At 35.5% G+C, this 22535-nt stretch overlaps 1 long non-coding RNA gene across 1 annotated transcript in view; it reads left to right on the forward strand.

Annotated features, from left to right (window-relative positions):
- The window catches only part of LOC141416453 (uncharacterized), a 59972-nt gene that overhangs the window by 17765 nt on the left and 19672 nt on the right, over positions 1-22535 (forward strand). Inside the window, exon 2 of the long non-coding RNA XR_012441175.1 lies at positions 6021-6171. This is a non-coding gene — a long non-coding RNA (uncharacterized lncRNA). The remainder of the gene's footprint in view (positions 1-6020; positions 6172-22535) is intronic.

A 22535-nucleotide genomic window follows, 5' to 3' on the forward strand; every position in this document is an offset into this window, starting at 1 on the left:
ATTTTGTTTGGTAAGGGGTTTGTTATTTCTCTGAGAAGCCTGTTGTTTTCCATGCATCTTTAGATGTCTGCTTTTCCTTCTTTCTTTTATCATTTTTACATTTACTTACATGTGTGTACATTGTTTGGGCCACCTCCCCTTTTCACCCCATCCTTCCCGGCAGAATCTGTTCTTCCCTCTTCTTCCCTGATTTTGTTGAAGACAATACATAGGAGATAATAAGAAGGACGTAGCATTTTTGCTAGTTTGAGATAAAGACAGCTATACAGAGAGATTCCTAGAGCTGCTTCCATGCACTTCTGTATTGAAACTCACATTGGTTCATCTCTGCCAGACCTCTTCACTACTTCCTGGTCCCCTTCCCATAGTGGCCTCTGCCAGTTTAGATTGCTTTATTTGCTCCTCCACAGTAAGCACATCAACCACACTCAAATTTTAGGTTTCCTGCCCTTTCCCTATTCCTGCCAAGTACATTATTTGATAAAAATGAAAACACTAGATGATCCTGGGAAGAAAAGGCAAAAACAATGACATGGTAAGATATGATTTTACTACAAGTTTCAAACAAAATTTTTAAAGTTACCCATTATTGCTATTTAAGAACAGTAGATAAAGTTGATGGAAGCTAATGAAAATGAACTTGAGGATTTTTTTTCAATGATGACAGAGTCTTTAGATTAAATGTATTTGCCAAGTGTCCCATAGAATAAATTTATTCCAAAATTGTACCAACATGTATTTATTGGGTTCCTTTTTGGGGCAGACATGGTGGTTGCAAGATGCTGGGAATCAGTTTTATAGTTTATTTTCCAGTGAGTAAGAAGAGCCTAGCACCTCTTTGTGAAATTTTAGCACATCAAGAATAAAGCAAAAATCCTAGAAAAGCCTATGCCTGTGGAGGAGTGGGTAATAATTTACAAAAGAGCAATAATCTAACCACATTGGCTTCAAAATTCTTATCAATACGCTAGAATACATGAGGATACTAGAGAATGCTTTAAAAATTCTGAAGGAAATTTATTATCAACTGAAAATTCTCTCACTAGCTCAAATAGTAATGAAATGTTTATTCTTCCTTCCTGTTGCCTTTTACATTCAGTACAAAAGATTTCCTGTTGCGACCTTTAGAAAATATCAGACCAATTCTCCATAGATTTTTCACTCCCTTTCATATATTAAAAAAAATCTCATCTTGGTGTTGTTGGTGTCACTTAGAAACTTCTCTTTCCTCTCCTTCCCAACACACACACACACACACACACACACACACACACACACACACACACACACACACACACTACCCCATTCTTCCTTAGGACCCAAACACTTCTTTATTTGAAGTGTTTCTTCTGTGTCTGTACTAGGGATACAGCCTGGTAACAATGGATGTTGCCTGTACCTCTGTTCATATTTGTTACCACTGCAGTAACATAAAGGAACTGGAGAATACATTTTGTTTGATGAGCCTAACTTATACATTCTCCACATCTCATCACAACAAATTCTGATGTTTGATGTTACAGTATAAAAGGGCTCCTTGATCCGTCTTAACTTTTGAACCCCACATTTCTGTGAAATGGGCAGGTCAGATAGTTTTAGCCTATACTGCACAACAGACAGCTGTGCTTTAGTTGGCTCTGAAACCAGCTGAAGGCCACAGATAAACAGCAGTTGGGAGCTTTAGTTCTACATTTTGGACAGCAAGTTGTTTTTTGCATTTCATAAATTCTCTCTCTTTTCACTTCACAGACTCCATATCATATCTGCAGTACTTGGAGAATCTCTAAGAAGTTATACCGGTTGCATTTAAATCCAAAAGGAGAGAAAGCAGTCATCTCTGACATCTTCCTTCTTTCCTCCATTGAAAACTAAATGCACTTACTCTTAGAGTGTGATATGTTCTTCTATGTACAAAGTGCACATTTCATGTCATATGCAACAATTCCAAGATTGTAACTGTCCTGTCAACCAGACTGCTAGCTACCTGTTTTTGCTTTGTTACTCAATGTGTATGTGAGTAACGATATTTATTATGTGTAAAAGCACAACTTTAAGAACTTCACATGAGTAACTAATTTAATCCTCTCAATGAAAGATTGATATATACAGAAGATTAGCTTCCCCAGGATCACATATCCAGTATATAGCAAAACTCATAGTCTACTAGATTTTTTGGTTTAGTTTGTTTTGATGTTGAGATGGTGCCTCACTGTGTTTCCCAGGCTGATCTTAAATTTGTAAGCTTAGGTGATCCTCCCACCTTGGCCTCCAGACTAGCTGGGCTACAGGCAAGTACCACCACACCCAGCTGCACAGTCTGGTCTTAAATGGTTTTACTTAGTCAGTGCACAGCTCATGCCTTGCTAAGACTATGTCTTTATATTAAATTAGACAGTTATTAAGATCATCCCACTAATTCAGCTGACTTGCCAATGGATTAAAAAGGCATCTTGTGCAACCATAAAATAAAAGGTTGATCTTCTGAATATCCTTATATCACCAGCCTCCTTTGCATAGCTGCCATTATTTCATTGTTACAACTAATTCCAGGAATTCACAGAAACAGAGTCAGTGTGTCCAAAGGACTCTGAGACATTATCCAGTCCAACATCACCCCACTGTAGGGCTCCTTCCTGAAACTTTCCTGTAACATCTGGCTACTACTTTTAGACTCTGAACAAAGAGATCTCTCCTTGTAGAATCATTCATGTCTAGACTATGCTAAGTACTGGAGGCAAGAGGAAGCCCTCATAAAATATTCTAACTTTATATCCTGTAACATATGCCTCTCTTCCTAGTACTTTCCTTTGGAAGCAAGAAAATAAATCTATTCTTTCTTTCAGCATAACAATCCAACAAATGGAAATGGCTTGGATGGCTTGGCTTCCAGATCTTTTCATTTTCCTTTGAAAGCACAGTGTGGTCTTCAATATCTCTAATATCTGGTCATCATTGTTTTCCAGATGGAATGAGGTCTGTTTTGTGCATAGTGCCAGATTTTTATCTACTTAATTTTAGGTATTGGTCCTCAGTTCTGACATACTAAGTAAGTTATTTTGGTGGCCACAACCTCTACTGACTAATACTGATTTCAAAGGAAAAAAATTTACAAGGAATTAAGTTGTGCCTAACAAATAATAAGTTCACAATAACTAATAACAAATTTTATTTTTATATAAATTTCATAATTCAGAATTTAGTCTGTTACAACTGATTCTTCAACATAGTAATTCTTCCTGAAGACTTTCATTTTCAGATTTTATTAGTATGCCTTATATGGCTTCATCTGGTGGTAAAAATTAAAACATTAAAATATAAGGCTGAGGAAGTAATTCAGTGGTATTGTATGTATGTATGAGGCTCTGAGTTTGGTCCCCAGCACTGAAAAAATAATTAATAGCCATAATAATAAAAATAATAAAACGCTGACTATGTCAGATCCAATAACAAAGCACTGAGGCCTATTAACTGAAATTTTTCTCATGTCTTTCCTTATATGTTTCTATAGGTCTTATTTTTTCATGTCTTCATGGACATATGGGTTTCATTAGATAATTCTTATTAGGATTATGTCAAAATTTTATTTTATATGTTTTCTATGACATATCAATGGTTCTTATAGTATGGTCTAGATCTATACTTCTATAAGTTTATTAGGGCTATCATAAAAAAAATTACCACAAACTTGGCTTAAAACATAAGAAAAATATTCTCTCATAGTTCTGGAGACTAACAATCTTAAAGCAGGTGTCAGCAGGCAAGCTTCCTTGCCTTTTCCAGTTTCTGATACTCCTTGGCTTATGGCTGTATAAATCTATCCTCTGTCTCCATTACCACATGCCCTCCCTTACATCCTTCTGTCTTTTATATGGACATTTGTCATTGGATTTAAGGCATCTCCATCATCCAAGATAATCTTATCTTGAGATCTATAACTTAATTATATATGTATAGAATCTCTTTTTCAAACAGGGTCTTTCACAATTCAGGTGTTAGTCTGTGCTTTTTCCTCCCAATAAGTGACCTTCATTTTACAATCTTCTCTTATGTCACCCATCTGTCTCTCTTTACACCAAATCATCTCAGATCTTTCAGGCAGAGCCACAATTAAATCATCCTTGATAGAAACAAATGTATTTTATTTTAAAGGGGAAAAAGGAAACTCTAACATTTTCTAATATGATATTCTAATAAAGTTGTTCAGTGGGTGCATTGTTCCTTTGTTTAAACATTCAAGTTTCTTTTCAAGTATTTTCCAGTTGAAAAGTCTTCATTGACTTGTGGAGGAGTCAAATATCTTCTTCCTTTGTGTGAGAGGATGTCAAAGACATGAGCCATAATTAAAATGCCTTACAACACATCTGTGGCAGGAAAAATGGATACAGTTCCTTCAAAAATTCTTCATTTATTTTCTTTTTCTCGTCTAAAATAGTTATTTAATTACTCTGAACTCTACATGATCTTCACAAACCAGTGCGTTACAGACAATGTAACTTGTGGGTAGGATTTCCTAGGCTCAAATTCTGCCTACTCTGCTTGGTCTATGACAGCTATAGTATGTATCTGGAATGCTTCCCCACCCACAAGGCCCATGTGTCAAAGGCTTAGACCTCAGCTTCATGCTATTGGAAGGCAGTGAACCCTTAAAGAGGAAGAGCCCAGTTGGAGGTTCTAGGTGAATGCAGGTGAGCCCTTCAAGGGTATTGTGAGACCTTGATCTCTTCATCTTTTTTTTTCCCTTTCTGGCCATGACATGAATGGCTTTGTCATATACTTAAGCCATGAGGTATTGCCTGAGGCAACAGGACCAACAACTCATGGACTGAAGCCACCAAAACTATAAGTCAAAATAAATTTTTCTTTCTTATAAGTTTATTATCTCAGGTATTTGTTACAGTAATGGAAAGTTGACTTTAGGAAAATTACAAAATTTTGTAAATTCAGCTTTGTCATCTGTAAGTAATCTATATATTTATATATATATTTATAATTCATTTATTCACATGTGCGTACATTGTTTGGGTCATTTCTTCCCCCTGCCCCCTTCTCTCATCCTCTCCCCACTCCCCCCCAACTTTTAGGCAGAACATGTTCTGCCCTTACCTCTAATTTTGTTGAAGAGAAGTCATAGCATAATAAGGAAGACAAAGCATTTTTGCTAGTTGAGTTAAGGATAGCTATACAGAGAGATTCTATATATAGTTTTTACCTCATAAAATTTTGTGAGGACCCAAATGGGATAATATAAATAGTGTCCTTAGCACAGCATTGGCACACTATAAATGCTTAAATAAAGCTGGGTCTCATTTTTGTTATTATTAAACTCTTAAATGCACGTACAAACACTGTACAATGACAGATCTAATGCTGTGGTATAATTTGAAGGCTAGCTAAAGGTCATTAGGTTTTACATGATGAGTAATAACTCCTGATTACAGGCCCTTTCTTCCCTCCCTCACTCCCTCTGTCCCTTCCTTCCTTCTTTTTTTTTCCTGCCTAACTGCAGAGTTTCATCAGTCTTGATTCTTGGTTCATGTCTTGGTTGTTATTGCAATATGATACCTTGATTCTAATTGCTCCACTTTTTAATTGTGGGAAACTGGTCTATTCCTTCTAGTTTCCAATGACAGGAGATTTTGACCAGGCATCCAGTGCTACAGAAAATTTACTTCACTCAGTCCGAAACAAACTTTCTTTATTCTCCTATACAACTATGCCATGTGTGGTAACATTATTGTATAACATGTTGTAAATATTTTGGCTAGAGTACTAAAGGTAGTGCACCAATAGATTTGTATAGACATGAGAAATTAATTTTTAAGCATTTTTCTGAGTCAAGGTTGGTTTTAATAATATCCTCTAGAAGCATATATAGCTGAGAGAAACTACACATTTTATTTTGTTTAGCAATTGGCAATAATTTTAACTTATCAAAAAAGTAATATGTTTTATAAAATTGGGGAAGCTTACAGTTACAAATAAAATTGGAAATTTAAATGAGCCATGCCTTTTAACCCTAGAGTCCAAAAAAAGAGATGTCACAGAAGCAAGAGAAAAGTGAATGCAACTCTTCAGCTAACACAGAACCAGTGAGACCCTCTGAGAGACAAGCTAGGAAAAAAACAGCATCCTGTAAGAAGAAAAAGAGCACCAGGACCTGGTGCCACAAAGGTAGGGCTCGTCTGGTGGAGACACTTCCATGATGCTTGACCTTTTTTTCTCATTTTTCTAGTCCTAACATGTTACTAATAACAGACTGGATCCTCAAGGACCTGCAGGAGGACTTGGATTTCATTCCAACCTCAGTTGTGCCAGGAGCTGACATGAAGTATGAGAGCAGGGTGGTCAGCCTCTCAGTATTTTCTAACCAATTCCCACCTTCTGAGTTAGGCAACTGTAGCAGACAATAACATCTCTTGGAAAAGAATGGTGACTGGAGTAGAGAAAACACAGATTTCCTGCAGAGTGTAACATTACCTACAATGGAGTGAAATAGAAAAGGTTGAAACTTGAATTTTAAGTCTACACTCTGCCTTGAGGCATACCTTCAACCTCTGCTCCTAAATTCACCAGGGACAAACTGGGGTTTAGGTATTCCCATGAATAAACACATGAAAGAAAGACAGTAAACTAAATCACCTTTCCTAGAAGAATTCATAGACTAAAACAAATGAGAAATATAAATAAGAGTAAAAAGTATTTTCAGATATGAAAGAGAAGGTATTAGAAACAATGGGCCAAATGTTAAGAAAAAAAATCACTAGAAGATATTAGGTACAAAAATATAACTGCTGAAATGGAATTGAAGCAGGCTAGAAGTAGGAAAAGTTGGGGGCTCATGTAAGTTGCCCAGGGATGGCAAACCACCCTCACCTGGTTAGGATCCACCATGTCCCTCCCAATCATTGATTATTGGCTGGGAATCTCCTTTTTCTCCCCTTCCTGAAGGTTATGGTAGGTTTTAAAAGTATCTGAAGAGGAGAAACAGGGGCTCTTGGGTTTTGGCTTCTACCTGGGCCAAATTATGCTTCCCTTTGTATTACTCTTTCCTAACTTTTAATAAACTCCCTTTACATCCATGTGTCCTGCCATGAATTCTTTCTAAGAATTCCAAATTCTTAGCATCCCACCAGACTACACCAGTAGTCATTAACAGAATCAAATTTTTGGGTTAAAGAGCAGACTATAAACAGATTATAAACAAATTAGTGGGCTGGAAGATTGGAGTAAGATCTCTTCCAACAGGCACAGGAAGACATAAGAGATGAAAAAATGAGATGGAAGAGACATGAGTACAAGTGTTGACATTCTTCTAAAACCATTTCTAGAAGAAGAGGAAAAAGAGAATCAAAATTTTTAAAAATTTCGAAGACCAAATGATCAAGAATGTTGCATAATGAAAGAAAATATACAAAAACTCCAAATGAAATAAATTGAATTTTTTAAAAAATAGAGGGGCAGACTTCTCACAAACTTCATGTGAAAAGACAATAAGGTAATATTTCAAAAAGGAGTAATAAGATACAAATAAGAATGAATAATTAGGCAAAATTCATTGTGCTCTAAATAACAACAAATCTCCCTTCCATAGCAAATCCATGAAAATCTAAAACTGAAATACAGCAAGGGAGGAAAGTGGAGAGAACAGAGTAAGAAGGAAAAGCACTAAGTTTTTTTAGGTTGGAGGAACCAGATATGTATTACAAGACCTAAAGCACACTTGAGTGTTATAAGGACATTGACCACATGAAATAAAAGAAATCATAATATTCAAAGCATCAGCAAAACTTAATCTACACATGATGTCAGTAAATGTTTGACAACTAACTTAAATTTCTTGGTAAGACAAAAGTAGAGATAGCTTCAAAATTGTTAAGTTTTGGCCTATGCTGCTAGCCACGCCAATCAGGTTTATATTTATCTGTTAAATATTTCAGTTACAATGCTCATTGCTTTTCATGTTTCAAGTACATTAGTGTTTAAGCAAGGAAATAAGTCAAAGTACTAATTAGGCTAGTCTGATATCTTGGTTTTCAGGTGAAGTCTTGAAATAACTGCTAAAAGTAAATAAATTAGGTAAATTCAATAAACTGTTTCCAAGTGTAAAATCCCAAAAACAAAACAAAACAAAACAAAAAAACTTGATCTAGCCAAGAGAAGGCAGGAAAGAAGAAAAACAAAATTCAGTTAGTAAAAGAAATCATAAAAAATGCAAAACAAAGTCTGAATGAAACAATATTTTTCACAGAAGTCTAAACTAAACTCATTGATCAAAAGCATAGACTCAAAAAAATAAAAACACCATAGACCTCAGCATGGATTTGAAAAAAAAAATAACTCTTAAGGCATAAATGACTTATAAATGACACTTTATTTTTTGGCATTTGTGGGTTTTGAAGTCAGGGTCTTGTGCTTATGTTAGGCAAGCACTGTACCACTTGAGTCACAATATTAGCCCCTTTTTTTTCATAGTTGCTTTTCATATATGTTCTGGAGACTTTGCCCGTGGCCAATCTGAGAACATGATTTTCCTACCTATGGCTCCCACATAGCTGGGATTACAGATGAACACCACCATTCCCAGATTTTTTTAAATAAGCTCTCACTAACTTTTTCTTACACAGCTGGCCTTGAACCAGGATGCTCATATAGGAGCTTCCCAAGAAGCAGCGATTATAGGCATATGCCACACTCCCAGCTGGAAAGGCAGATTTTAAAAGAAAGAACCTAAAGCAAAAAATGAAGAGATAGGAAAAAAACATATGCCAGGTAAATACAAACAATGCCACCTTTCAAAAGTATATAGGAATTTTGATATTGAAAACAGTTCAAGCTAAAACATGTTAAAATATTTGGAGGAAAATCATATGCTGATGAAAAAGAACTCTAAGTCAATGTAGCTAGCATAAGTACATATATATCACTTTTAAATAAAAAAATTAAAAATTACAAAATAAAAATCATGATTAGATATTTTAAGTACTCTAAAACTTACAGATTAAAATGTAAAAATAGACAATACTACAGAAGATCTGCATAATAAAATAAGTTTGTATTTATATATATATGAAGAGATTTATAATCAATGAAGGCACGATATTTATTCTTTTGAGTCATCAAAAGCAAATCTATAGTAAGTCACAAAGGAAGCTTCCATAAATTCCAAAGAATCAACATCATGCAAACTGTGATGCAAGCCATAATGCAACAAAATTAGAAACCAATAACAAATGATAAGTAAAGTAGTCCCATATGTTTGTAAAGTATAAAACAGACTACCAAGTTACCCTTGGGTTAAAAAGGCAGTTGCAATATAAATTATAGGTAACATAAAGCTGAATGGAAATGAGACCACCATATATTAAAATTTATGTGAATAAATTTGATAGAAGAAAATATTGCAAAGTAAATTATCACAGATCTAAAAGTAAAACCAATAGGTAGAAAAAATGCCTTTGAAATCAAATTTCTTATAAAAGTAAAAAGGACAAGCATGACTTTATACAAACTATTTACTAAGACACTCACCACCAGTACTCAGTAAACATTAGACATTTTCCTTTTTTGTTGTGAGCAGAGGAATATGCTTCCTATCACTGCTATTTTCAACAAAGTGCCACAAATTTTGGCTAATGCAATGAGACAGAAGAAAGAAATATTAAGTGCACATGTTAGCTAAAAGAGAAAATAATCATTTTTTGTAAGTAATCATTCCAGGAGAATTAGGAGCAAAACTATACAATTAGTAGAATTAGAAATTTGTAGAATTAGAAATTAGCAAAACACATAATCAAAATCAATGCTATTTTCTCCCTTTGTGACTCTTTTTTTGTGGGACTTGGGTTTAACTCAGAACTTCATGTTGCAAAGCAGGCACTCTACTGCTTGAGCGACATCTCTAGTCCATTTTAATCTGGTTATTTTGGAGATGGGATTGCATGAAATATTTGCCCAGGCTGGTATCGAGCAATGACCCTCCCAATCTCAGCCTCCCAAGTAACTAAGATTACAGGCTTGTGCCCAACTTGTGCCTCTTTTCATACTTCTTTTTCTACCAGGCTTGTTAATGTTAGAGTGTTTTAGGGTTTAATCATGACTTCTTTCCTCTCTATACCTTAGAAATTTCATATAGTCTCATGGCTTGAAATACTGCCATGTGTTTCCAAATTTATATCTTTACCTTATACCTGTCTCCTGAAGACTAAATTTATATATCCACCTACCAAGTCTACATTTCCATTTGGTATTTGCTGGACATCTCAAACTTAAAACATCCAAAAATTTTAATTCCTATTTTTCTTCCTTAAACCTACTTCACTATCAACCATCCCCAACTTGAGTTAATAGAAATTTCTTCCTCAAAGTTGCTCAAGTAAAAATCTTTGTACCCATCATTTGTTTCTTTCTCTCACATCCTTCATCCAATCTATCTATACATTCTATTATCTTAATTAAAAAACATTTAGAATCTAAGCCAGGCATGGTTGCACATACTTATAGTTCTAACAATTGGGAGGCTGAGGAAGGAGGACCTCAAGTTTGAGCCCATCCTGTCATAGATAGAAGACCCTTTCTCCAAACACACAAACAAAAATGTTCAGAATCTGATCACTTTGCATTTCCACCATTATAGCCTTTGCTAAGGCAATACTATGTGTCCCTAGAATTAATGAAATAGTATCTAAAAGTTTCTACTCTTATTTCTTTATAGTCTATTCTCAGCACAATGACAGAGTAATCTTTATAAGTTGTAGCTCAAATCATACCAATGATCTGAAAACTCTGCAACATTTGTACTTTTCAGAGTGAAAGTCCTTACAAGGATCTACAGGTTCTAGATAGTCTGCACCTGTAGCTCCTCAACTCTAAGCTTCATTCCTACAGCTCTTTCCCCTCATTCACTTTGTTCTAGTCACATTTACTTTCTTGCTGTTCTTTATACATAATCCAGGATTGGTTTTTTTTATTCTTAAACTCTTCTCTCTGCCAAGAATGCTCTTGCTCTTCCAGATATCTTCCTAATCCGCTTTTTTTAACCCTTCAAATCTTGTTAAATCTATTTCAATGAGGTTTATCATAACTGTCTTACTTAATTCTGCAAACTTGCCCCTCACAGCATTCTTTATTTTGCTTACTACACTCTAGTTTTTCTCTTTTCCACAGAAATTATAATATTAAATGAAATTTCTATGGAAATTCCAGTAGGATTTTTTTTAATTAACAATTTAACTTATTTATTTACAGAAAAATAAAGATATAAAAAGACCTAAGAAATTTTCAAACTATTGGAATAAAAGAAGGAAATGAAGAAGGTAGAACTTCCTTCAATAAACATACTACTTATGTTTATCTAGATCTGTGAAGGACATTAGTCATTGTCTTCTTTTTGATACATGCTAAGTATACAATACTAGTAGGAATATGTGCCAGACTGATTGTTCCTCACCAATATATGATTTATCTCCTGCTATGCTTTGGATATGAAATGTCCCTCTAAAAAGCTCATATGTGAAAGGCATGGTCAGGAAGGAAGGAAAGAAGGGTCAGGAAGAAGGGGAGGAGGGAAGGAGGGGAGAAAGAAGGCTCCATATCTTCTTTGATTGACAGGGAGAATGAAAGGGTGTCTCTTTCTACTTTGATCTCTGCAAAGTGGAAGATAGAAAGTGTATTGCTCTAAATCTCATAATCTGGAGGGGAAGGGGAGTTTTTCAAAATAAGGAGAAAGTACAGTTATATGACAATGAAAATGACAAATGTCTACCCTTTCTTTTTGACAGTTCTTTATACACATACATATTTTATCACATATTTGTGCTTCACAAAAATGTTTACTGTCTTTGATACAACTATGCCCTGCATAAGACCCAAGTCATATGTACATCCTGTCCCAGAGAAATTCTGGCTAAGAATCCCAAAACTATTTTGAATAGGAATGGAGAGAGTAGGCACCCTTGTCTCATTCCTGACTTTAGGGGAAATGGTTTCAATTTTTCCCCATTAAGTGTAATCTTGGCTATAGGTTTGTCATATATAGCTTTTATTACGTTGAGGTACATTCCTTCAATTGCTAGTTTCATTAGACCTTTTATCATGAAATTGTGTTGAATTATACCATTTTTGCATCTATTGAACTGATCAGTGGTTTTTGTCTTTTCTTAACATGCTGTATTACATTTAATGATTTTCATATGTTGAACCATCCCTGTATTCCTGGGATGAAACCAACTTGGTCATGGTGTAGGATCTTACTGTTATGTTGTTGAATTTGGTTTGCCATTATTTTATTGAGGATATTTGCATCTATATTCATTAAGGAGTTTGGCCTGTAATTCTCTACTTTGGATATGTTCTTGTCTGGTTTTGGGATGACTGTAATACTGGTTCATAAAATGAGTTATGCAGTGTTCCTTCTCTTTCTATTTTATGTAAAAGTTTAAGGAGTGTTCGTATTGGTTCTTCTTTAAAGGTCTGGTAGAATTCAGCAGAGAATCTGTTGGGTCCTGGACTTTTCTTTATTGGGAGACTATTGCTACTTCAATTTCATTGCATGTTATAGATATCTTTAGATGATTAATATCTTCTTGGTTCAGTTTTGGATGCTCATAAGTATCTAGAAATTTGTCCATTTCTTCTAGATTTTTCCAATTTACTTGAATACAGGTTCTCAAAGTAGTCCCTGATGATTCTCTGGATTTCCTTGATAGTTGTTGTTATCTCCCCCTTTTTGTTTCTGATTTTATTAATTTTGGTGTTTTCCCTGCTCTTTTAGTCAGATTTGCCAGGGGTTTGTCAGTCTTGTTTATTTTTTCAAAGAACCAGTTTTTTATTTCATTGATTCTTTGCATGGCTTTTTTGGCCTCTATTTCATTAATTTTGGCCCTTATTTTTATTATTTCTATCCTTCTACTGGTTTTGGGTTTAGCTTATTCTTATTTTTCTAGGCGTTTGATATGTACCATTAGGTCATTTATTTGAGATCTTTCTGTGTTTTTAATATATACACTCATGGCTATAAACTTTGCTCTTAGGAATGCCTTTGCTTTGTCCCATGGGTTCTGATAGGTTGTATTTTCATTTTCATTAAATTCCAAGAACTTTTTGATTTCCACCCTCATTTCTTCTCTTCTTCACTGATCATTGACCAATGTGTTGTACAACCTCCAATTGTTTTTGCACTTTCTGCTGCTACTTTTGTTGTTGAGTTCTAGTTTTATTGCATTGTGATCAATAGTACTCAGGGATTATTTCAGTTTTCATATATTTGTTGAGATTTGCTATGTTCCCTAAAATATGATCTATTTTGGAGGAAGCTCCATGAGCTTCTGAGAAGAATGTATATTGTGCTGTTTCAGAATGGAATATGACATCTGTCAGTTTCATTATATCTATGCTGTCATTTACTTCAAGAATTTCTTTGTTGATTTTTTTGGTCTGGATCATTTATCTGCTGTTGATAGATGGGTATTAAAGTCTCCCACTACCACTGTGTTGGGGTCTATATGTGTTTTTAAGTCCTTTAGTGTATGTTTAATGAAGTTGGGTGTACTATATTGGGTGCATAGAAGTTGATAATTGTCATTTCCTTTTGCTAGTATGAAGTGACCTTCTTTGTCTCTTTTGACTAATTTAAGTTTGAAGTTCACTTTATTTGATAAAATTATTGATACTCCTGCCTGTTTTAGGGGGCCATAGCTAGGTAAGTTTTCTTCCAACCTTTCACCGTAAGCCAATGCTTATTTCTGACAGTAAGGTGGATTTCTTGTAAACAATAGATTGTCGGGCCTTCCTTTTTAACCCAGTTTGCCAAATGGTGTCTTTTGATGGGGGAGTTGAGTCCATTAACATTCAGTGTTAATATTGAGAGGTATGTGGTGATTCCTGCCATTTAGTTATTTTTGTTGTTTAAGGGTTTGAGTGTGTATAGCCAATTCAATGCTACTCTCTGAGTACTTGTCCGTTCTTTTCATGAGATTTAATACTTCCCATCCTTTTGTGATTATGTTTGTTTTCATCTTCTGTGTGTACAATTCCTTTCAGAATCTTCTGTAGTGGTAGCTTGGTGGTCATATATTGTTTTAGTTTATGTTTATTATGGAAGACTTTTATTCCTTCATCAATTTTGAATGACAGTTTTGCTGAATAGAGTATCCTAAGACTGATACTGTTTTCTTTCAGTGCTCAAAATACCTCACTCTATGCCATTCTTGCTTTTAAGGTTTCTGTTGAGAAATCCGCTGTTATTTTGATGGGTTTACCTTATATGTTATTTGCTTTTTCTCTCTCACAGCCTTCAATATTCTTTCTCTGTTTTTTGAGCTAGTTGTTTTAATGACAATATGCTGTGGAGAGGTTTTATTTTGGTCGAGTCTGTTTGGAGTCCTGGAGGCTTCCTGTACCTTAATGGACAACTCTTTCTCAAGACTTGGGAAATTTTCTATTATTTTGTTGAATACATTACATACTTCTTTGGTTTGTTCCTCTCCTCCTTTGATGCCCATAATTCGGAGGTTTGGTCTTTTGATGTAGTTGCTGAGTTCTCGTGTATTCCTCTTATAGCTCTTGAGTCTTTTATCTAAGAGTTCTGTTTATTCATTAATACCTATTTTGTCTTCGAGACCTGAGATTCTGTCTTCCACTTGTTCTAGTCTTCTGGAGTGGCCTTCTACTGTATTTTTTGTTTGATTTAAGGAAATTTTTATTTCCAGGATTTCTGTTTGATTCTTTTTTCTGAGTTTTCCATATCTTTGTTAAATTCCTCTTTCATATCTTGTACTATCTTCATTTCATATATCTCTTTGTTTATAGTCTCCTTTGTTTTACTTTTGAATTTGTCGAGTCCTCTCTGAGTTCACTTAGTTGTTTCTGTGTCTTTTCAATTTTTTTTATTTGTAGTGTCTTGATATTGTTTGAGTTCACCCTGTACCATCTCTTTAACTGTCTCTTGTAGCTTCTCCCTGAATAACTCAATGAGCTCATTTATGATTTCCTCTTTGAGAGACTTTTTTCATGGATGTCATGGAGCTCATGGGTCATATTTATCATCATTCTGTTGGGGTCAGGTACTGGTCATTCATTTTCTTCATTTCCCACTAATTTCTCTATTGAATTGTCTTTTGAGCTGTGGATTTTTCTTGGCTTCTTCTTCTTCCTATGCTTCTATGATGTGCTGTGCTCCTGTGTGATTGAGTGGCTGGCAGGTTGCAGATTCACTCAGTTGAAATAGGGCAATCAGGTGGCAGATAGAGGTTTTGTGTCTGCTCATGTTTAGTGTGTCCCAGTCTTCCCAGATGCTTGCAGCTCTTTTTGTGTGGTTTGCTGCTCTGCATTATTGTTGGTGAAATTTCAGACACACTAAGGCAGAGACAACTCCATGCAGGCAGGCAGTGGTTGGAGGTTCTGTGTTCACACATATTATGGTGGTTCCAGGTATACCCAGATGCTTGCAGGTCTCTTTCTGTGGTTCTCTGAGTTGTGTTTTAGCTTTACCAACCCAGGCAGAAAGGAATTAAGAGAGAGAGAGGAAAAAAGAAAAGAAAAAAAAGCAGCAGATCTGCTGGAGCTCCCTGACCCTGCACCTGGCTGTTCCCAGCCAGAGAACAGATAGGTGGGCCAGCAGCAGCTGCCTGACCCTATGACTGGTTGTTATGCATTATAAAAAGTTAGCTTAAGGGTCGGTCAATGAATATAATGTGTCCCCTATGTATTGGTGGTATCTTGGTTAGCAGAAAAAGCAGTTACCTGATCCCTACTGCCATGAAAATTGAGTTTTTGTTTGAATCATGCAGGTCCAGGTCCCAGCTTTCATCAGCTATCCACCATCGTGGTCCTCTCCTCTGTTGCTTTCTTGTTTTCAAAGTTTGTCAGTTACAGACTAAATTATATTCCTATGCAACATGGAACTTAAAAGAAATAAAAGAGAAAATAAGTAAAATATGTAAATGAATGTATCACAGACAGAAAAATATGATTATAGTCCTCATTTGTAGAATAATCATGAACCCATTTTATAACAGCTCTTCCCTCCCACCAGTTCAAATTTTCTATTGTCTATGTCCAAATCTCAACTTTGGGGGATTCTTTGACTAAGAGCCATCTAAGAAGTCTCTCCTGGTGGATCTAAGCTTTTGTTCCTCCTGTCTTTTAGAGAGCTGCCTTAGGCTTCAATTAACTTTTCCTATTAAATTTAGTAACATGATGTTGGGAGATGACCTAGGTTCCTTTCATAAGCTTTCTTTTCAAGACATGTTGCAACAACCTTATTTGTCTTTGATAATGAAGATCAATCATCTAGCTAATTCTGTAATTAAATTACTGAGTAACAAAGGCTGAGTTTCAAAGCTGTTTTCACAATATGGTGGACATGTCAGAAAGTCCTCTCTTGCACTTAGCCCCAAGTAAGCCTGGCAGTCCTTCAGTTTACCCAGAGTATCTCACTCAAAAGTGGCCTACTTTCCCACTATAATGCAGAAAGTTCCCTAAATATTGTGAGGATAAAACATAAAGAAAATTTCCTTTTAACTTGGAGGAGGTATGCTCACATGTTAAGTCTGGTTGGAAGATGATTGTGTTTTGAGAGTTTCATGATCTACTTTATGATATACATGATTCTCACCAAGACATCCAGAGTATCTATTGCTTCTTACTCCATAAAGTCAATCAGCCTGATGTCACAGATATAGTGAAACAACATGATAACCCTTGAGATGAGATAATTAGGGTCCTTGAAAAGTAAAGAAATCTGAGCATTAGAAAAATAATATATCTCTGAGTTAAGAAGGTAAAATTCTACAGCTATACTTGCCATATCAAAAACAAATGATTTCTGGTTTTCTTTGGCTGGATAGAGAAAACTTTCTATAAATTTAAAAGTGTTATGTTACTTTTTCTTGCACTGAATTCATGTCTATTATAGTACCTGCTTGCATGAAGATATTCATATAAGATTTTTACATTCCCCTTAAGATGTGGTATTGATTTATAATTACTCTTTTGGTTAGAAGACAACTTTTTTATTACAGAGATCAAAAAAGTGTATAAGTATGTATAGAAATAGAGATGGAGATTTAAGGTACATATAAGGATCAATAGATAGATAGATAGACAGAGACATGTATTTTAATGTATTCATGTTCAGTAAAAATAAACATAGAAAAAGTTCTTTGTCCTGCTGGGCATACTGTGCAACTTAGGCCCAAATCCATTTATCATTTTATCTTTATAAACTCTCCCTTTGACCAGTGCCCTAGTCATCCTAGGGCACTGGTTCCCTTAATTTTTCAGTTTCAAAGTTAACATACACTGAAATACTTGAGTAGGCCTAATTCTCCTGTTCAGCTTGATGGATTAAGAGGATGCTATTCCTTTGAGAAAGACTAAGAGGAGAATTCTTCTTATGTTATGATTTTATTATAAGGTCACTTCCACATTTCAGAGTTTCCAATCTAATTTTGCATCATGGTACACATAGAAAATAACATTTCTATGGTGTAGTAGAGTAAATGGAGAAATCAGTAGAGATAGATATGTTGGCACTGAAAGGTTGTGTGTTGCGCATGCCTATCTATCTCTTTAAGGCTGAGGGGAACAGTATATCTCAGTAACTCTTGTAACAGTATCTCTAATTCTTTCAAGATACACCATTGTGCTGTGGATACCATTTAGGAAATTCTGTTCTGGGATACCTAATCTTCCCTGCATTAGCTCTGGTATATGAACCCAGCTTGGATATGGTTATTATTTGTATAAGTCAAATTCACGATGACTTATGATAGACTTCTGCTCACTAGAGGTAAGGCTTTTTGGGGCTAACTATACACATTGGGCCTAACTTATTCATAAACTTATTACACATGGTTTTGACTAACTGTGTTCAATTAACTAATTAATTAAAAGTAATTTCAAAAACAAAAATTTTACATTCCCATGTATGCATTGTGCAGCTCAGTTGGTGAGGAGAATCTCTCAGTTGATCCCATGTTATCATCAATTGTATTTAAATCCTCAAGTGATCTACTGAGTGTTTCCCTGCCCTTCATTTTGTGAAAATCTGCCTCACAAAAGGTAAGTGGTACAAAAGGCAAGGTAAGATTATGGTGATCCTCCCAAGCAAAACAGGGTACGTAATGTGCTTAATTTCCTAATTTAAGTGATAAGATAGCTCTTACATTTGTTGAAAGGTGGTATGTTTTTTGGGAAGTTGGAAAGCATCTGCAGTACAATGTTGATATCTGTACTTCCTGAGAGCATTTGCAGTTTTTCCTCACTGGTAGTCTCCTTGGAACCATATACTGCCCATTTTTTAAGGCACTGGAATCCTGTTTATTAGCTGCAATAAAAATTTTTCTTTAGGCAGGCCCATTCTTATTAACACACCAGTCTTGCCATTATTTGAGTAGCTATATCTACTTTGTTGCTGATGTGTTAAAGTTCTATTACTTTATTATACTCCAAGATCATCCCATATTAGTCTTCAAGGAAAGCTATATCAATGTACCATACACTGGATGGTTTAAGAAATAGCCATTTATTTCTCAAAGTTCTAAAGGTTTTCTATTCTTCTAAAGAATAAGATCAAAGTGCAGTCCAACTGGGTTCCAGACTTGGGGAGAGTCACCTTTTTGCTGTTTCCTCACATGGTATAGAGAGGGTCTGAGGAAGAAGAAGAAAGGAGGGGAGGGCAGACAGAGATTGAGAGAGAGAGAACACTGTTATCTTCTTATAAGGGCACTAATCCCACCAACAAGGTCATTACCCTCAAAATCTAATTTATTTTGTGTATTTCTTTATTATTATTATTATTATTATTATTATTATTGTACTGGGGGATGCACTATGACATTTACTAAAGTTCTTAGAGTATATCATAGTTAGATTCACCTCCATCATTCTCCTTTATCCCCCTCCCCCCATTCCTGGAACAGTTTCAACAGGTATCATTTTTCTGTTTTCAAACATGAGTACATAATATTTCCTCCTTATACACCCTCCAAAATCTAATTTATTTCTTCTTTTATCATTTTTACATTTACTTACTTGTGAATACACTGTTTGGGCACCCCCCCCCCATTCCCCTGCTTCTGGGAAGAATCTGTTCCACCCTCCTTTTCTCCAATTTTGTGGAAGAGAAAACATAGGAGATAATAAGAAAGACATAGCATTTCTGGTAGTTTGAGGTATAGATAGCTACACAGAGAGATTCCTAGTGTTGCTTCCATGCACTTGTGTATTGAAACTCATATTGGTTCATCTCTACCAGACCTCTTCACTACTTCCTGGTCTCCTTTCCATAGTGGCGGCTCCAGTTATCATTATTATTATTATTATTATTCATTTATTCACATGTGCATACATTGTTTGGGTCATTTCTCCCCCCTGCCACCACCTCCACCCTCTCTCCCTCGCTTCCAGTCAGAACCTGTTCTGCGCTTTTCTCCAGTTCTGTTGAAGAATAGAAATAAGCAATATAAGAAAGACATAGCATTTTTCCTAGTTGAGATAAGAACAGCTATACAGAGAGATTCCTAGCATTGCTTTCATGTACATATGTGTAACAACCCAGGTTGTTTCATCTCTAACTGATCTTTATACTGGCTCTTGATCCCCTTCTCATGTTGACCTCTGTTGCTTTAATTCTTCTGGAGTGGGGACATCAAATGCTTTCATGTTTTGGGTTTTCTATCTAACCCCATACCTCCCGTACATGTTCTTCCCTTGTCATGTAACCCAAGTCCTACAACATTTCTGTATTTACTCTAGCTCTAAAGGCCGCATAAGAGGGAGAACATACAATTTTTGGTCTTCTAGTCTGGCTAACCTCGATCAGTTCCATCCATGTACTTGCAAATGATAAGATTTAATTCTTCTTCATGGCTGTTTCCATAACTTGGCTATTGTGAATAGCACTGCAATAAACATGGGTGTGCAGGTGTCTTTGGCGTAACCTGTGTCACATTCCTTTGGGTGTATCCCTAGGAGTGGGATTGCTGGATCATATGGCAGATCTATGTTTAGATTTTTAAGAATCCTCCAAATTTTTTTCCAGAGTCGTTGAACCAGCTTGCATTCCCACCATCAGTGTAGGATGGTTCCTTTTTTCCTCACATCCTCACCAACACATGTTGTTGGTGGTGGTTTTGATGATGGCTATTCTAACAAGGGTGAGGTGAAATCTTAGTGTGGTTTTGATTTGCATTTCCTTTATGGCTAGAGATGGTGAGCATTTTTTCATGTGTTTTTTGGCCATTTGAATTTCTTCTTTTGAGAAAGTTCTGTTTAGTTCAGTTGCCTTAATTGGTTCATTGATTTCTTAAGTTCCCTGTATATTCTGGTTATCAGTCCTTTGTCTGATGTATAGCTAGCAAATATTTTCTCCCACTCTGTGGGTGGTCTCTTCAGTTTAGAGATGGTTTCTTTTGTTGTGCACAAGCTTTTTAATTTTATGAAATCCCATTTGTCCATTCTTTCTCTTAGCTGCTGAGCTTCTGGGGTTCTACTGAGGAAGTTCTTGCTTGTACCTATTAGTTCCAGAGTGTTTCCTGCTCCTTCCTGTAGTAACTTCAGAGTTTCAGGTCTGATATTAAGGTCCTTGATCCATTTTGAGTTGACACTAGTACAGGGTAATAAACATGGATCTATTTTCAGTTTCTTGCAGATGGGTAACCACTTTTCCTAGCAGCATTTGTTAAAGAGGCTGTCTTTTTTCCATCGTATATTTTTGGCCACTTTGTCAAAAATAAGGTGGGTATAGTTGTGTGGATTCATATCCAGGTACACTATTCTGTTCCATTGGTCTTTGTGTCTGTTTTTGTGCCAGTACCATGCTGTTTTTATTGTTATTGCTTTGTATTATAGTTTGAAGTTGGGTATTGTAATACCTCCAGCATCACTCTTTTTTTCTGATTATTGCCTTGGTTATTTGTGGTCTCTTGTGTTTCCAAATGAAATTTAGGGTAGATTTTTCAATCTCTGTTTTGAAAGTCATTGGGATTTTGATGGGAATTGCATTAAACATGTAGATTGCTTTTAGTAGTATAGCCATATTTACTATGTTGATTCTACCAATCCATGAGCATGGGAGATCTTTCCATCTTCTGCAGTCTTCCTCGATCTCTCTCTTCAGGGGTTTGTATTTCTCCTTGTTTGTATTTCTCCTTCTTTTGCTACGTTTTTTTGCTAGCAAAAAAAGTAAACTTCTTTTGCTAAGTTTACTCCTAGGTATTTGATTTTTTTTGAGGCTATTGTAAATGGAATTGTTTCCATGTATTCCTTCTCAGTTTGTTCATTGTTGGTGTATAGAAAAGCTAATTATTTTTGTAAGTTGATTTTGTATTCTGCTACCTTGCTAAACCTGTTTGTGGTGTCTAAGAGTTATGGGGTAGAGTTTTTTGGGTCTTTAACATATAAGATCATATCATCTGCAAATAGGGATAGTTTGACACTTTCTTTACCTATTTGTATTCCTTTTATTTCTTCTTCTTGTCTAATTGCTCTGGCTAGGAATTCCAGTATTATGTTGAAAAGGAGTGGGGATAGTGGGCACCCTTATCTCATTCCTGAATTTAGGGGAAATGGTTTCAGTTTTTCACCATTAATTATGATGTTGACTGTAGGTTTGTCATATGTAGTCTTTACAATGTTGAGGTACATTCCTTCTATTCCTAGTTTTCTTAGAGCTTTTATCATGAAGTGATGTTGAATCTTGTCAAAAGCTTTTTCTGTATCTATTGAGATGATCAAGTAGTTTTTGTCTTTCCTTCTATTTATGTGCTGTATTACATTTATAGATTTGCATGTATTGAACCACTCTTGCATCCCTGGGATGAAGCCAACTTGGTCGTGGTGGATGATCATTCTAATGTGTTGTTGGATTTGGTTTGCCATTATTTTATTGAGGATTTTTGCATAAATGTTCATTAAGGAGATTGGCCTATCATTCTCCTTTTAGGAGGTGTCTTTGTCTGGTTTTGGGATGAGAGTAATATTGGCTTCATAAAATGGGTTAGACAGTATTCCTTGCCTTTCTATTTCTTGGAACAGTTTAAGGAGGGTTGGTATTAGTTCTTCTTTAAAGGTCTGATGGAATTCACTAGTGAAGCCACCAGGTCCTGGACTTTTCTTTTTTGGGAGACTCTTAATTGCTGCTTCAATTTTATTATGTGTTATAGATCTATTCAGGTGATTAATGTCCTCTGGTTCAGTTTTGGTTGGTTGTAAGTATCTAGAAATTGGTCCATTTCTTCAAAATTTTCAAATTTATTAGAATATAGGCTCTCAAGGTAGTCTCTGATGATTTCCTGGATTTCTGTGGTATTTGTTGTTATCTCTTCTTTTGCATTTCTGATTTTACTGATTTGGGTTTTTTCTCTCCTCATTTTAGTCAGGTTTGCCAGGGGGCTGTCAATCTTTTTTTTTTTTTTCAAAGAATCAGATTTTTGTTTCATTAATTCTCTCTATGTTTTTTTTGTGTCTACTTCCTTGATTTCAGCCCTTATTTTAATTATTTCTCTCCTTCTGCTTGTTTTGGGGTTTGCTTGTTC

The sequence above is a fragment of the Castor canadensis genome, chromosome 14 (assembly GCF_047511655.1).
Source record: "Castor canadensis chromosome 14, mCasCan1.hap1v2, whole genome shotgun sequence".
Lineage (NCBI taxonomy): Eukaryota > Metazoa > Chordata > Mammalia > Rodentia > Castoridae > Castor > Castor canadensis.